The following is a 16,996-nucleotide window of genomic DNA, read 5'->3' as shown; positions in this document are numbered from 1 at the left end:
GATCAGGGACTGTGGCCTCCCCACAGCCTTCTCCCACCCCAGAGAACCTTCCAGCATGATGGGCCCCCACCCCAAAGCAAATGCAGAATCCAGCCCCAGCCAGCCCGCCCACCAGGTCCGAAGAGGCCAGCTGACCACAGAGATTCCGTTAGTTCTTGGCAAATATTTGCCAAGTTAAAAAGAGAAAGAAAAGATCCTCCCCGTGGATGGGTGGAAACTGGCCATTTGTCACAGCGTGGAATTTCCTCTTATCAGGGATGTCCCCCTAAGGGGGGGGCGGTGAGGCCTCCCCTTCCCCCTCTTCTATCAGCAAGACTGTCAGCAGATGCTCCCCAGAGCTGGGGGTAAGACCGGACAGAGGCTGGGGGCACTGGGGGTTCCTCCCCAGCTGATGAGGTCATCTGAGAAAACAAAAAGCAGACAGGGTTCCCTGGGTGCAACAGGGCACCCCCGCCCGCCCAGGGGCTACTAGAAAAAGATATCAAAATTCACCACCCCCCCAAAAGTTATGAAACAGTTCGCATCTGTGCAGTTCTGGTCAGGCCTGTGGTGGGGTGGGGTGATGGGGGTGCTACCTAAGGCGACCTCATGCCCAGAGCAGACTTCAGGAAGGCAAAGGCAGAGCCTGGGAGGGGGGCTGAGCAGGGAGGGGCACATTCCTGGGCCAGAAGAGAAGCCTGGCCAGATGACCCCCGAAGCAGGGAGATGGACAGCTCATACCACCGGCCGATGGGCTGAGGGTCCAGGAAGGGTGGGGGACAGGCGGGGCGGGGTCAGCAGCTCCGGACCACCTTGAATCAAGTCACGCATCCGTTTGCAGTTCCAGCTCTGGGCTGAGGGGGGTCAAGAGAGCTGGAGTCATTTGCTCTCCCACCGCTGGGTCCGTCCTGCTCAGGAGGGCAGGGGCCCTGGAAGCAGTGGGTTCAGGGCCTGGGGATCAGCAAGGACCCTTCCACAGCTCCCTCAGCCTACCCTAACCCTTCATGTCCTCAAGACCCCACTGCTCCCTGCCCCCCTGCCCCTTCCAGCCCCTGCTCGCCCACAGGAGCCACTCACCCAGTGAATAAACCAAAGAACGACCCTTTGCAATCTGAGGACCCACCCTAAGGTCACATGCTCTCTGAAGGGAACGTGGGATGGAATGCCCGCCTATCCAAGGAGTCTCGGAAACACACCCACCCCTCTACCCAGGCCCTTCCCAGGAAAAAGCCATGTGCAAGGACAGCTCACTTCCACCACCTCTGAAGCACTGCCTGGCGGGGGGGGGGATGCTGGCCATGGGCGGGGTGCAGACACCCCAGTGCCCAGTGCTGTGTCACAGAGCAGAGAGAAAGACGCAGGTATGGTCCATCTTCCCGTCTGCGCTGTGGCACGAAGTCTGGGTGCACTCTGGGCTTGGGGTTTTGAGTAGACACAGCCGCCAGGCCTCGCAGAGCCAAGTGCTTAGGGGTCACCCCTCACCCCAAGCTACAGGGAATGCGCCCTGACCACCCCAGCCTTTCCTTTCCCGAAACGCTCTCTTCTCTGGGCTTCCGTCCGGGCCTCTACTGCTTTGCCTCCTCCGTCTGAGGCTAATGGGGCTAAGGCTCTTTGCTAGCCCCTCCTCCACCCGCAGAATCAGTCCTGGTCCCCGGCTGGACACTCTACTCTCCCCAGGCGACTGCCCATCCTCTGTGCATTAAATGCCAACCTCTGTCTACTTCGAATACTGCTGCTGACTGACTGGTACCCCCCACTGCACTCGCTGTGTGACCCTGAGCAAGTATTAACCTCTCTGTGCCTCCATTTTCTTTTGTGTAATTGGAATAATAACACTTGCCTCCCAAGAGCGTTATGAGAATCAAGATTATTTATGAGGCGCACAGTCAATGCTCTAAGTTGTCGTTCATAAAATACGGGCCCATGCCCAGCTCTCCAGCTTGGGTGCATGGCCCGTCTCCCTGGCTCCTTATCAGCTCTGCAAACAAGGCTCCTCAGAGAGGTTCTCCCCGCCCCCTGCTCCTGGAGAAACCTCCCTTGTTCCCCCAGGTTGTTGAATGAATAGGGAGCTCGCTGCCCTTCCTCCCGCCCTCCTCTCTTCCCAGAACATCGTGGGGGGCCGGCCACTGCTCCCCCGCCAACCCAGGTGGCGCCTCTCCCGCCCTGGCCCCCAAAGTGCTGGCCTGCATCCTTTCCCACGGACTCCCCCGCGGCTTTCAGTGTGTGGCAGCATGTGAGTTGGATGTTAACCATTTCCAGCTTCCATAGTCCTCTGGAGTCAAGGAGCACCCAAGAGGAAGGATGGATGGATGCACTTCCGGGGACGGCTCCTACCCATTCAGGAAATTCTGCTCAGGAAACGGTGGGGGGAAGGGCGCCTGCTGAGGAGGAGAGGTGGGCGGACACTGGGCGGCCTGGTGGCCTGTGTCCTTCCCGATCCCTAGCCCCGTCCTCACCCACCAGGCGGCGGGGCTCTCCTAGGGGCACAGCAGAGGCAGAGCCTGGGGCAGGCAGGGCAGGCCAGCACGCAGGGGCTCAGAGCAGAACACCTGGGGCCACCCTGGCCACTGCCCTGAGCTGCCCCCCCCAGCTGTAGCCGGCCTGGCCACTGCCACGGTGCCAAGCGGCTCCCCTATGTGGGGAGACCAGGCCATGGGTCACTGGGCAACCCCGAAGATCAGCCCCTGGGAGCTGGGGTCTGCCAGTGAGTTGCATAGCTCCAGAGTGACTTTTCCTGCCGTCCCTGAATCTTTGGCCCAGCTGTTCGATGTGACATACCTCCAGCCCAAACTGAAGAGCGGTTGGGACAACTGGCAATGAGAATTTATTAACTGAGACACCATCAGGGGCTCGGCCAGGGGCTCAGACACAAGGGGCCGTGGACCACCAGAGCAGCGCTGACCCCCAGGGCTGGGCTGTGCACGGGCACTTCAGTCCCTCCTTGGATTGCACATTTCCTGCGGTAATTAGCTGCGACTCTTGACACGAGACCGAAAGAACCACCACCACGGTACTGTGTCCTTACGCAAGTTACGACAGAAGAAAGTACAGCGAGGAAGTGTGCCCGTCGGCGGGGTCCCCGCCTCGCGGGACCCCACCCACCGGCAGACCCCAGCCTGCCTGCGCCCTCCGCACCCCGGGGGGTACCTGCCTGCGGATCGGAAATGTCGTCGGCCTCCTCTGCCTGATGGAGGACACCGCAGGCGCAGAACCTGGAGGCCCTGGGGGTGGGAGCCCGTCCCCTCCCAGGTCCCTCGGCCGCGGCTCCGGGAAGGAGCCACATTCATATGGTAATTTCTGCCTGCGAACTGGCGAGCAGCGGCGGCCCCTCCAGCCGCGGCCAGAGGAGGAGAAGAAGGGGGGCGGGGAGCCTGGCCCCGGCCTGACTGCCTGCTCATCGCCTCCCAGCCCCGCCAACCCAGCCAACCCCGCCAACCGGGCCCTTCCCGGTGCCCTCACCTCGGGCTGAGGGGCAGGGGGAGGGGGGGCAGGCTCCCGGGGGCGGGTGGGACAAAGGGCCTTCGCCTTGTGTGTTCACGTGGTGGTTTCAGATGACAATGGACACGGACACGTTCGTTTGAGCCTAACTTTTCCGTGTGTGACGCCGGGCAGATGCTCCCACCACCGCCACCCGCGCCCCCCCTTGGGATCCCAGAGGCAGCGCCCTGCACTTCCCACCCTCCCGGGAAGGAAGAGTCTCCCTGGGGCCACGGCGGGTGGGGGCAGGGGGAGCGCGTTCTCTCAGGAAAAAGAAAGGCCGCTCCCACACCCCAGTCAGTTCCCCCGGCTTCCTGGGCGGGGGGGTACACACAGCCCAGCCACTCCCCTCCACCCACTTCCTCCCCGCCCCCCCCCAGGAGCGCGGCTGCAGCTTCCCTATGGCCCGGGAGGGAGGACACGCAGACCTTCCATTTGCGCCTCCTGCCTAGTTCTGGGCCCCCTGTGCAGGCGAAGGGAGCCAGAAGCCAGCACCAGTGCTCAGCTGCAGACCCGAATGGCCCTCTGTGCCCCCTCACCGACCCCCAAACCCACCCACAGGCCCAGTCACCATGTCCCACTGAGCCGGCCCTGCACCCCTGGAGAACTGTCCAGACACGGATTCAAGACATGTCATGGGGGAAAACGCAAGAAAGGCACAGGGACTGGGGGCCAGGCAGGACGCACAGCACACCCCCACCCGGCGCTGGCGAGCCAACTACCTACCAGGCTACAGGCAGGTCCCCAAGAGAAATGAAAACACACACCCACCCCAAGACCCGGGCACCCATGTGCACGGCGGCATGATTCACGATAGTGAAAACGCGGGCGCATCCCGCATAAACAGAACGCAATGTGGCCATCGCGTGGAGTACTATCCAGCCACGAAAAGGAATGAAACTTTGGCACCTGCCACGGCGCGAAACTTGAAGACATCGCACCGCGTGAGCCAGATGCATGGGACTCCACTTAAGGAGAATATCCAGAACAGGTGAATTCACGGAGACCAAATGCAGATCGGTGTTGCCCGGGGCCGCGGGCAGGGAGCTGAGGAGCGAGTCGCTGCTAATGGGTACAGAGTCTCTTCTGAGGTGACAAGAATGTTCTGGAATTAGTGCTGATAACTGCATGACTTTGCAAATGCATTAAAAACCGCTGAATTGTACACTTTGGAAGAGTGAACTTCACGGTGTGTGAATGCTATCTCAACAAAGCTGTGAACAACAACGTAGCGGGTGACCCGTGAGGGCTCCCCAATAAACGACAATGAGGACCGGGTCCGCGTCCACGGCCAGCTCCCAGCACTGCTCCAGCTCTGCGGCCCAGGGAGTGGGGGGCCGACGGGCTCCTCGCCCCGTGACTTCCTACTCGCCCTCTCTGCTGCTTGCACCAGCTGTGCTCATGAGGACTCACCGTTAATCTCAGAAAAAAGGGCCCTCAGTGGCCCAGGCTGGAGCCTGCAAGTCAGAGTGGACTAGGAGCGGGGCCCTTTAATACAGAAGGAGGCCCTAAGCCTCACCCTGAAGAGAGGGGACAGTGGGAATAAGCATGCAGCAATCAGCAACCACAGAGGGCGCACTCGGCTCACCCCAGGTCTCTGGGCAGGAGGGACAAGGGAAAATCCACGCAGCATCCCCTCCCGGACGTGGGACCACCGGTACCAGAACCAGCTGTGCAGCAGCAGGACCCAGAAACCCCCCCTCCCCCCCGGGGGGAGAGAGAGGGACACACACACACACACACACACACACACACACACACACACGGCAGGTGCTCCGGGTCGGGCGGAGGAAGTGACTGCAGGAGCCCCCCCTCCCCCCCGGGGAGAGAGACACACACACACACACACACACACACACACACACACGCACACACACACACGCGGCAGGTGCTCAGTCTTCTGCCTGCCACGGCCCGGGTCGGGCGGAGGAAGTGACTGCAGGAGCCAGCAGCTGCTGGGGGCGGCCCCCGGATTTCCTGAGCCATCTCTGGCAGCACCCACCCCAAATCTGTTAGAAGCCCCAGGCTTCTCCGTCCCCCAGCCCAAACCCTAAGGATGCTGCTGGAGGATCCTCCGTGAAAACAAGTCAGAGAGAGAGAATTCACCGAAGCCCCACTTGTACAGGGCGGCACAGGCCCCAGAGGGAGAGGGGCCTCCGGTGGCTCAAGGTTTCATTCTAACTTTAGTACTGAGTCTCCCAGTGCCCCGTGGTGTTAATTAGCTCTTTACTCCCCAGCTGTCCTTGGAGAGCCCCGCGGTGAGGGGGCAGCCCAGAGCAGCACACACGGAGGGGCTTCCCTCACCCCCAACCCACCCAGCAAACCCTGGGACCCTCCAAGAACCAGCCTCCCAGCCCTGACTCAGTCTCCCCCACAGCCCCGTGAACTAGCAGCAGACGGGAGTTTCTGCTCTTACATCGGAGGCAGAAAGTGAGGTGCAGACAGAAGCCCCTGGCTCATCCTCCCACGGCCCACGACGGGCCCGGCCCCAGCTGCACCCCAGGAGCCGGCAGCGTGAGGTTCTAGCAGGCCAGGCCTGGGTCTCAGGCCCAGAAGTATTTCTGCACCTTACTGTTGAGCGGTGTCCAAGACGCACTGCTGGGTGAGTGTATAAGGAAGTGACAAAGACAGAGGTAGCTATTGGCGCCCACGCAAGGTCCCAGGAGCCTCGGGGAGACAGACCAGGCGCTCCGGTTCCACTATGAGCCCTGGAGGAGGCTGGGGAGGCAGCCAAGACCTTTGGAAGGATGGCAAAGGTCAGCTGAGGAACCTGTGCCAGGCGAGCAGGAAGCAGGCATCTGCGGAGCGGTGCTGTGTGGAGGGTGCTCACGGAGGTTGGGCGGCCTGAGGAGCAGCACAGGGGACTGGCCCCACCGTGGAGGCTGCCACCTGCACCTGGACAGGCGGGCACCACGCCACCGAGCCCTTCCTCTGCCCCTCCTGTCCTGCTTCTCTGGCTGCCCCGATTCTCAGCTGCTCTCCTCTGTGTCTTGGGGGAAATTCCAGGGAGCCCAGGGGGAGCACCCCAACACTCCTGGGCCCTGAAGCCTTTGCTGAGGCCCCACCATAAACAAGCTGCCTTCCTGGGGACACCCGTGGGTCCTAGGGCATCTCATCTTAGGGCTGGTGTGTACCTACCACCTAACTGGATTGGAAGCTTCTGGAAGGCCCGCCTCATGTGTTCCCCTACCTGCTCGGCCCAGGGCTGCCACGTGGTTAGAACTCATGACAGCAGCAGCCGCAGGCTACCATACATTTCCGTGTCCAGGCCCACACGTTCTCTGTTTTATGTCCGTTCATCCTCAGGCCGACCACATAAAATGGTAACTGCCATCACGCCTTCTGGATGCCAGACGGTGGCTCAGAGGCGGCGAATCACGTGTGTAAGGCCACAGGGTCATCCAGAGGTGCACAGGGGGCTGGGCAGGTCACTGGCCTCACGTGGGAAACTGCCTCCTTGGAACATCCATCCCCTCACTGAATTTGGGGAGCGGGCAGCCAGGCCATCTCCCAGCGAGTGAGCAGAATGACCGAGCACATGAGGGGGCCGGTCAGGAGCCTCAGGAAACATTGACCCGGTCCTTAGGGGGCCGGCCTACGCCTAGTTAGCGGAGGTGGACACCCAGTTAGCCCCCGTCTCCGCCAAAGACGAGGGTCTTCCGGCCACCTCACTCCATCCTACTCTTCCCTCGTCTGCTGCAGCCAAACCGGGCTCCCCACTGTTCCCCAACTTCCCGCCTCCCACCTGGAGTCACCGCCTCCTTCGCTGGAACAGCAGGCCTCACCCAGGGGGCTGCGTTCTCTTGGATCTGGCCTCCAAGGGTCCTTAGCCCGCTGGGGCCCTAAGCGGGGGGCTAGGAGGGGCTCACACTAAACCTGAGTAGGGGACGCATGGGAAGGGGGTCCCGGCTCCACTGCCACAATTTGGCCTCAGCAGGCAAGTCGCTGAACCCATGGGGCCGAGCGACCTGCTTCCCAGGCCTTACGAGGTGGGGAGAATGGGTTTGCGCCATGAGCTGTAACATCCCTGGTGTGCGGGAAGACTGACCGGGAGGCGCCCGCACAGTCCTCGCTGGTCACCGTTCGGCTGCACGGTCCCCTCCCGCAGAGGAGATGGCATGAAGCAGCCCCCGGCCGGCCAGGTGGGCTCCGGTGGGCTCCCGTGGGCTCCGGGGAGAAGAGGCTGCAGGAGGGCCGGGAAGAGGCACCTGCATCCAGAGCAAACCAGCCTTGGGGCGGGGTGGCTCCAGGGGTCAGCTTAAAGCTCATTTCTTCTGTAATAAATAAACTCATTCCTATTAAGTGACCTTACTTATTGTCTTGGAAGAAACTTTCTCACCCACCTAAAAACGCTTTGGGGATGACTTCACTGTTTTGCCTCAGTTTCCAGGTAGGGAACCAGGCAGCCTCGTTACTTCAACTCCCCAGGATGAAGACTGAGGGCCCCGGGCACCAGGCCCAGAGCAGACTGTGGGCAGCAGGACGGCGCCGGCCGCAGGGACCGGCCCCAGCAGACCGCCAGCCGTGCTCCGGAGTGACGGGTCCCAGCCCTGCATCAGCAGAGCGTGTGGTCTGCAAAACGACCACAGCCTCCCTCCACTCCGTGGTCGTCGTCCGCAGGGCTAGGCCAGCGCAGGTGAGTGAGGCCAAGAGGCAGAAAATTCCTGGCAGGACACGAGGCCCCGCCACGGATGTGCCACCTCCCTCCACTGCTCCGCCGAGCTGCCCACCTGTGGCCCTCTAGCCACAACCAGCAGCCATTCCCCTCCGACTCAGTGGGGCCGCTGTCGCTAGCTTTAGTCTTCGGAGCCCACAGCGGACAGCCAGCGATGGGCGGGCGGCATGGATCCTTTCCTTGGTCCCCTACTTCCCCGGAACCGGGGCACGGAGCAGGGCCAGGGTCATCTGGTCCAGTCCCCTGCCCCGGGGAGAATGCATTCAGATCCTGAAGAAAACACTCCAAGAAGAGCCTGTGTTAAAGACAGCAGGACCCAAGGCTGCCCTCGTTAAGGCTCTCGAGCTAGTTGTACAGAAACCACAGAGTATTTGGACAGAAGATGAAAAGCTGGAGTCACACACCACGCCGACCAGAGTGCATTCATTCAAACATGAATTGAGCAAGCTCCTGTGAGGTCCGGGACCCGGAGACCGAGATCGATGAAACGCCATCTCTACGCAAGTCCACAGTCTAGCGAAAGACAGGACACAAACATCCCCACCCGATTTGGGGGGCGGGGGTCCTCCACGCAGGAGGGTGAATTCACCATCCTGCTCTGGGCTAGGAAAATCTTATCTGCTGTCGGAGGCCTGGTGACAGGCACCTAGAACTGGGCCTGGGAAGCAGGGGGAGGTCTGTGCACATTCCACCGGGGACAGCAGCAAGGGCACTCTTCCGATGACCATCCAGATGACCAGGCATTCGGTGCCTGGCACTCACAGGGCAGGGCCGGGGCTGGCAGGCCTCTGGGGGCACAGCAAGGAGCTCCAGAGCAGCACGAGAGAGCCTCCTTCCCCAAGGCCAAGTGGGGGTCAGTGTCGGTGACTCCCCCCAACCCAGAGCTGGGGTTCCAAGTACAGCCTTGGGTGCTCAGGAGCCAACATCTCAGAGGCTGTCCCCTCACCCCCAGCTTCAGGAGAGGGACAAGAAATTTGGGGGTGCTTCTGCCATGATCCAGCTACTGAACCCAAACCAAAACGTTGAGAACTCAATCGAGGTTGGAACAGCCAGGACGAGGGGAGCGAGCTGACAGGTTCGCCCTCACCTTGCAGACCCTCTGCGCGAGGCTGCTGCCCCCAAACCAAGGCCCAGGCCCTCCTCGCAGAAACCAGCTCCCAAGGGCTGAGCAGTTAACTCTGCTCTGATGGTGGGAATGGCCCGCCCAGACGGCAAGTGGCAGCTCAGACCCCTGCACAAAGTCAGAATCAGAACTTGGAACCCCTGGGCCTCGCAGGCCTGTTCTTCTGCCCCTCAGGCCTGGAGGCCTGGTGCTTCCCAGAGGTGGTAACAGAAAGAGATGAGGGGAGCACCTGAACCCCACTCCCTCACCCACAGCCCAGGGCCGAGCCACAACGGGCGAGATGTTGCCACCCACCCCTCCACCAACCGTGGAACAAGGCTCCCAATGAGCCCGCTGGGAGGTTGGCGGGCTGGAGGGCCTATAATTAGTCGTGGGCCTCCCCTGCCTTCCCGCCTGCTCCTCCAAGATCAGGCCCCCCTTCGCAGCTAATTGCACGGCCCACCACCCTCAGGAGCGGTCCTGGGCAGGCCTCGTAAGACTCCACCGAGCTCCTGAGAACAGGCCCCTACCTGTCCAAGGAACCAGGCTGACGCTCAATAAACAAATCAAAGCTTGTCAATGGAAGGCAGGAGTCTGGGAATGGAGTCTCGGCCAAGGGCTGTGATTTGTGCTGGAACCATCTTCCCCAAGAGCCCGGCTGTGGGGAGTAGGGAGCAGGGCTCTCCCGAGATCACGGGCCCTGAAATAAAGTCATTCTTCCTGTGCACTTGGCCAAGAAGAGTAGGAGGGCGCCCAGAACCCTCGGGTGGTACGGAAAAGCCGGCCCAAGAGTTCATGGCACAGGGGGCATGGGATAATGGAAGCTCGGCCAGTCAACCAACAGCTTCCTAAGAAAGCACGGAGATCTCTGACAACACAGGAAGCTGGGCACGGCTGGAGGCTGCTGGGGGCGCTCTCTTAAGGATGGGGTCTTCCCCTCTGTCAATGCCCCTAGGGAATGCTTCTGTCCTATCTGACAATGACAAGGGCAGCTCAGGGAGTGACATAACAGGAAGTGGGGAGGGTCTGTGGCCAGAGAGGTGGGGACGGGGGAGGGAAGTCAGCCCAAAGACTCTGGTCGCCCAAGCGGATACAGGGCTTCTGGGGTGAAAGCCCCTGCGAACCCCGTGCTCCAGGCTTGGGGCAGTGGGCCAGGCACTCAGGGAATGACCCCACGGGCCCCAACCAGGCCTGTCTTTGGCTTGGGTGGGTGGGGCCTTGTGACTGCCTCCTCCCCATCAAGAAGGGTGCCATCTCCTGGGTCCAAAGTGCCCCACACAGAGCAGGCCCCTCCCCACACACCGGCGACCCGGCCGTCATCCCTGACGCTGTGCCAGCCACATGGAGCAGTCTGGCGGAAATACACACACACACCAGTGGACACAACAGTGTTGCAGGGGCCACAACACGGAAATGATCGGGGACCGTGGGGATGCCTGGGAGGGGTCAGCCGCGGAAGAGGTCTCCTTCCGCAGTCACACCTTGGCCCAAAGGTCACCCAAAGGAGAGAAGCAAGAACCCTACCCTGTCAAAGAGGTCTCAAGCAGACACTGGCCCTCCGGCCCCAAATGGTTAAACAAACTCATTCTTCTTCCTATTTCCTGAAAAGGGGCCCCCTGGGTTGCCACGGGGAGCCAGCCAAAGAGAAATGACATTTATGTAAACACCCACGGAGGCAAAGCAACATGAATGAAGTGGGAAACCCACGTGTAAATTATAAGGGAATCTAAGGGATTATATGAGAATGGGGGCTTTTTCTCCCTTGTCCCCGAACAGGATTTTCCATGAGGGATCCAAACCAAATTCCTACTGGGGTCCTGTCCCTACAGCCAGAAACCCACTGACTGGATGGCACATTTTTCTCCAGGAAAGGAGTTTCAAACTGCTCTTTGGTGAGGAGAGATGCTCCCCCAAACCTCTGACAAAAGCCCGGCAGATTTCCTGGCAGAGAGGAAACGGCGGGGGACCAGGATGGAGGGATCCTGGGCGGGTGGGGGCATGTGGGATGAAGTTTCAGGAGCAAATGGCATTGGCTCTGAAGCACCTCGGCCCTCCCAGCATTGGCGCACGCGTGATGCGCTGGGCCGGCCGTGGGATTTGAGTCTGGGGGTTTTCCCAGAGTCTCAGCTGGAAGGCCCTTTCGATGGCAGGTCCCCATGGAGCTGCGTCCTCGCCCCTGCTCCTTGACACGGAGCGGCGGACCGTCCCACTCCTCCGGCACGGCGCACGCATTCCGGCCCCTGCCCGCTCCGGGAACAAGCCGCACCTCCCCACAGCTCCCCGGAACCCAGAGACGAGCTGCAGCCGACTCCCCGGCGCACAATACCACGTCGGATCCCGCATTTCTAGCGTCTGCTGAACCCCATCTCTGGCCCGGCCTCTGGGCCGCCGGCCCCAACGGCTGACAATCGGTGCGGAACGGTTTTAAGAGGCACGGCGGCCAATCCGAGTCCCCCCACCCCCGCCCGGCCTCCTAGAAGTCAGGGAAGCCCCTTGCGAAAGGGAAACGGGCTCCAAGAAACTCCCCGCCGAGGAGGACCTAACCACTCAGCCTAGCTGGCCAAATATTTACAAAGAGATAGCTGTGGCCGCACAAAGCCCTTTTCTTCTGCTCCGCGGCCGAAAATCTGGGCCCCGCGTGGAGACCGAGCTCCCGCCGCCCCTCTCCCGGGGACCCGGGGCTGTCCTGCTGGCAGGGGGGGCCGGGCCCGGGGGGTGGGGGGGCCGGGGGTCGCCCCGGGGAGGCGCCGTTCCCGGCCCCGCCGCCGCGCCCTCGGAGGGCCACCGGGCGGCCGCACCACCTGAGGGCCCCCGCCACCGGTGCGAGGCTGCAAGGAACAAAGGGAGCGGAGGACTCACCCCAGCAGCTGAGTCGGGCTGCGCCGGCCGCCGGCAGAGAGCGCGGCCCGCCCACCAGGTCACATGGCTCCGAGCCGAGCAGAGGATCAAAGGGGCTTTGTGGCCGCGGAACAAGGAGCCTCCCAGAGCGCGGGCAGAGGTAGGAGGGACCGCCTGAGAACGGAGGCTCGGGGGCAGGGCGAGGGGAGTGGAGGGGAGGCCGCGGAGGAGACCAGGGGCGCCCGGCTGAAGGCCTGAAACCAACCGGGGTGTGCAGGGTGCATCCCGGGCATGAGAAACGCCAAGCTCCCCAGCCGGCTTCAGAGTCACCCCCAAAAGGAAAGCGCCCCGGGCCCCGGGAAAGAGCTCCGGGAAGGAGAGAGGGAAGGAGGCTCTCACCTGGACGCCCGGTCCAACTGCCCTGGCCAGAAGTCAGTGCACCAGCAAAGCCTCCAGTCCCCTCCCCCCAGACTGTCCTCCTGCCTGGGTGAGGCGGGACGGGAGTGCAGGCCGGTGCCGGGAATCTGGCGCTGCCCGGGGGCGCCCTCTCTCCCTGCCGCCCCGCCCAGCACTCCCCCCTCCGCCAGGTGAGCCCCAAGTGGGCCCTGACCCCGGCCAGCTCAGATGACACGCCCAGCCCAGCGGACAGGCCGCCCCCCGGGTCGGCAGACCTCCCCAGGAAAGCCGTGAAGAACCAAAGCCGGGGTTGTCCCGGAGTCCGGGCATGGGGGCCGGAGCACAGCCAGCCCTGTGTGCCGTCCACTGCCTAAGGCTACTGTGGCGGAAACACCCCCAAGGGAGAAGCAGCAGAAGGGGGACTGGGGTAAGGGCTAGGGAGGTGGGGCTGGCGCCAGCTCACCCTGAGCTCCTTCTTCTTCCAGGAGCCTAAGGACTCGGATTCGGGCGGCAGCTCCTACAGCCCTCAGGGCCCCGGGCGATGAGTCACCCTCCCTGCAGACCCCGGTGATGTGCTGGGACCCTGAGGGGGATGGGCTAGGTGGTCCCCAAAGGGAGGAGCTTGGGAGCCACGCTGTTTGGGGCTGGGCCTGGGCGCTGGGATCTGCCAGACCCATCCTGTGCCACGACCTCTGACCCTGATGAGCCACGCCCAGGCACAGGCGTGGCCAGGCAGCCCCAGGCCTACTCCCGACTAGGAGAGAGCTCCCGCTGGGTTTGGGAATTTGCAGAGGCCGGGAGCGAGGAAGTTCAAGTGCAAAGGAGCCCTGAGTGACACCTGAGCAGGCCGTCCTAGGGCCCTCCAGCCTCCCACGCCCTGGAGGAGGAACTCTGGCCCAGGCCCCGCTCCAAGGCATGCTCTCCTTCCCCATGCCCACAGCCCCCCCCATGGCCGGTGGGTGAGGCCCCAAGCACCCACCCCACTGGCCACACTGGCAGACTGACCACGTCCAGTTGGTGCACCTTCCAGTTCCTCAGAAGCCAGCTCTCCCTAGTAGCAGCCGCTGGCGGGGCCAGCCTGGCCACTCCGCACTCCAGAGGCCAATTTCCTCCCCGCGGCCTCCCAAGTCTCCCGGTTTGCCATAATGGCCTCGGGGGGCTGCCCTCCTGCTCCCTTCCCCACCCTGCACAGAGTGTAGAGCCGCTGCCGTGGGTCTCTGGGCCCCCGGGCCAAACACAGGGAGCGTCAGGGGAGGGACTGGGCGTCCAGAGTCCTTGTTCCCATCCCAGTGGGAGGGAGGACGGTGAGGGCCTCAGAGACACACACCAGAATCAAGGCCCCCCTCACTCAAATCAGCCTTGGCTCATTACCCAACCCTGTGGGACCTGACCTTCCCCACCTGTGAAATGGACATGATCACCTCTAGTCACAAGAACTAAGACAAGACATGACGGACATGACGTCCGGAAGGAGGAAGACTGGCCACTCAAAATCGACGCTTCTCTTTCCTCCAAGAAGGTGGTTTCCTAGGACAGGGAATAGGGAGGGCCGAGCCCCTCCAGCCACCCGCTGCCCAACCTGCTGGGCCCTTGTCGCTGGGCCCTGAAGGACAGCTCCAACAACCATCACCAAACGACACCAGGAGGGACTCCTGTCACACCGGGTGTCAAGGCTGACACGGAACCTTGGAGATGCCATCTCCACTCTACACCTGTCCTGCGGACAGGGCTCTTCCTTCCCAGCGCTCCCCTTGGAACCTCCTTCCCTGCCTCTCACCTAGCCTTGTCCCCCAGGGCCCACCACCCCTTCCTGGGCACCACGTGGGCAACCGCCAGCTCCCCGAGGCCACTCCCTGCGCTACCTTCCTCCTCTCCCTACACCTCTGCGGACCGCTGGCCCTGGAGGTGGCCTGGGTGCTTTCCACACGTTCCCTGCTCACCGCCCTCCGGATGGGGGTCTCCAAGGGCACAGGAGAGGGAATCCCTGCGCCTGACAAGACCCCCAGGCTGGGGGGCGCTTTTCCAACGCAGAAGCCCTTCCCCCACTCTGGGGCCTGCTCAGAGTTCTCGACCGCTCAGCACACACAGCGTCTAGAGGAACAGCCTGAAGCCCGCACAGCCGCCCACCGAATCCCCCAGCAGAAACAGAAGGCCCAAGGCACCAGAAGCACACCACATTTTCAAGTTTCCAGTGGCCACATTTATAAGAAGAAACAGGTGACATTTAATATATTTTACTTAATACAGCCAAAATATTATCAACTCAACATGTCATCCGTATAAAAACTTGTTTTTTTTTATTTTTAAATTTTTTTTTAAAAGAATCTATTGTAGGGAGAAAGAGAGAGAGAGACAGAGCATAAGCAGGGGGAGCAGCAGAGGGAGAGGGAGAAGCGGACTTCTCGCCGAGCAGGGAGCCCAACACGGGGGCTCGATCCCAGGACCCCGGGATCATGACCTGAGCCGAAGGCAGACACTTCATCGACGGCGCCCTGAAACTCTTTAGATATTTTACGTTCTTTTTTCTTTCTGTACTAAGTCTTTGAAATTCAGTGTGCATCGTACATTCACGGCACCTCCCGATTTGGACTAGGCACGTTTCTTTTTTTCTCCTTTTTAAGGTTTTATTTATTTAATTTCTGCACCCCCTGTGGGGCTCGAACTCACGACCCCGAAATCAAGGGTCGCACGCTCTTCCAAGGGAGCCCGCCGGGCACCGCTGGTCGCGGCACGTTTTAAGCGGTCGTTGGCTGCCGTGGCTGCCATGCTGGGCGCAGCTGTCCAGGTGTTCCCGACTGCACCCTGGGGGTACACCAGGTCCTTGGCGAGCTGTTTATTCAGACCACAATGTTTCAGCGCTATGCTTCGTTCTCAGCGGTGGATGCACAGCCACAGTTGGGGTGCCACAGGATACAGCTCCATGGAACCCCCAGGAGCATCTCCTATATGGCTGAGGCCACTGATCCCTACATCACAGCGTCCCCCTTCTGGGATGTGCTGGGGACATTTCTCCCAGATTCTACTATCAGAAAGAGCAGAACTTCTCCAGAGAAGTTACTTTGCTAGATTTGTGCTAAGCATCAGTGAGACCACCACCCGTTTCTGGGGTTCTCTATCCTATCTGGTTCACAGGTGCTCAGGCCGGGGCGAACTCCTGACTCGAAGGCAGCCAGCCACAGGCTGACCAGCGACCCGACCTCACGCCTGGCTCGAACAGGTGATGAGCTGGGCCGCTGGAGTTCTGCCCCCCTCACCCCCAGCAGCCCAGACCAAGGAGCCCTTCTGGTCGAGGGTCCAGAAGCTTGAGGTCATGTAGACTTCAGGGCTGGGAAGTTGTCTGGGGCCATTTGCAAAGGCAGAGAGGGCAGAGTAGGGGGGAAGCGCAGGCGGAGACCCCAAGAAAGGAGCAAGGGAGAAGAGAGCGTGGGCTGGCTGAGCTCTTGCAAACCCTGCCCTTTCTGAGCCCGGGCATTCCACACGCCGACTTCCTTGTGCCTTACGTCCTTCCAATAACCAGCTCGTCCTGCCTCTGTTTACTGACTTCAAAGTCACACACAGCCACACTGATTAGAAAAGAGTCTATAAAGACAGAAAGCAGATTGGGGGTTGCCAAGACCGGGGTGGGAGGGGGGGTGAGAACTGACCGCTTAATAGACATGGGGTTTCCTTTTGAGGGGATGGGAATGTTCTGGAACTAGATCATGGTAATGTTGCCCAACCCTGTGAATGTGCTAAGTGCTATTAACGGTACATTTCATGTTCTGGGTATTTGATACCATAAAAAACATATTTATAAGAAAAAGAGTCTAATGCATCCTTTCTTCTCTTGAGCTGGTTTGTCGTGTTGTTTCCCACCTGGAGACCACAAGGGCCCCGAGACAAAGCGCACTGGGGCAGATGGAGCAACACCCCCTGCCTGGAGCCTGGGAAGGTCCCCTGATACGGCAGGAGGAACTCGAGATGCAGAGACCATCCTGCGGTGTCCGGGGGGTCCCTGTCTCGTCACAGGTGTCCTGTGGGAAAGTTGAAGACTACAGAGAAGGTGACCACATGACGATGGGGGCAGGGACTGGGGTGCCGTGGCCACAAGCCAAGGACCGCCGGCAGCCACCAGAAGCTGGAGGAGGCACAAGGACAGATTCTCCCTTGCGGCCTCCGGGAGGAACCAGCCCTGCCCACACCTTGCCATACCCCAGTGACCCTGACCCCAGACCCGGGGCTTCTAGAACTGTAGGAAAGTAGGCTTTTCTGTTGCGTGAGGCCCCGGTAATTTGTGGTACTCTGTCACAGCGGCCCCAGGACCCTTACACAGCCCTGCAATCCTGACCTGACCCAGAGTAAGGTAGGCGCTTCCTCCTACAAATGTGGAAAGAAACACTCAGAGCTAGAAGGAAACTTGCTCTAGGCCAAGGCAGCCCAGAAGCAGGAACAGGATCCCTCCCAGCCCTTTGGAGGGGGGTCTAGGTCAGATTTTCCAAGGCTGTCACTTCTGGGAAACTCTGGCCCCTTCGCTGGACACCAGGCTGCCG

General features: G+C 61.3%; 1 protein-coding gene and 1 long non-coding RNA gene across 8 annotated transcripts in view; one reads left to right on the top strand and one right to left on the bottom strand.

The window, feature by feature from the left end:
* SEPTIN9 (septin 9) overlaps positions 1 to 16,996 on the bottom strand; it is a 151,597-nt gene that overhangs the window by 22,034 nt on the left and 112,567 nt on the right. Inside the window, exon 1 of one of the 6 annotated variants that reach the window (XM_036110445.2) lies at positions 12,931 to 13,059. The exons of 3 other annotated variants lie outside the window; for them this stretch is intronic. The gene's annotated coding sequence lies outside the window, so the exon portion shown is untranslated. Of the gene's footprint in view, positions 1 to 12,092; positions 12,215 to 12,470; positions 12,570 to 12,930; positions 13,060 to 16,996 lie in introns of those variants that run through there. 2 more of the 6 variants (XM_078066159.1, XM_036110446.2) reach the window with 2 other exon arrangements.
* On the top strand, positions 12,119 to 16,269 carry LOC118547161 (uncharacterized). 2 transcript variants are annotated; one of them, XR_004922965.2, is made up of 3 exons: positions 12,119 to 12,231; positions 12,953 to 14,684; positions 14,790 to 16,269. It is a non-coding gene; the product is annotated as an uncharacterized LOC118547161 (long non-coding RNA). The 2 variants fall into 2 exon arrangements; XR_013445240.1 differs by having other exon boundaries at positions 12,140 to 12,231; positions 12,953 to 16,269.

This window comes from Halichoerus grypus, chromosome 2 (genome assembly GCF_964656455.1).
Source record: "Halichoerus grypus chromosome 2, mHalGry1.hap1.1, whole genome shotgun sequence".
Lineage (NCBI taxonomy): Eukaryota > Metazoa > Chordata > Mammalia > Carnivora > Phocidae > Halichoerus > Halichoerus grypus.
This window is presented reverse-complemented; position numbering and strand designations above follow the sequence as displayed.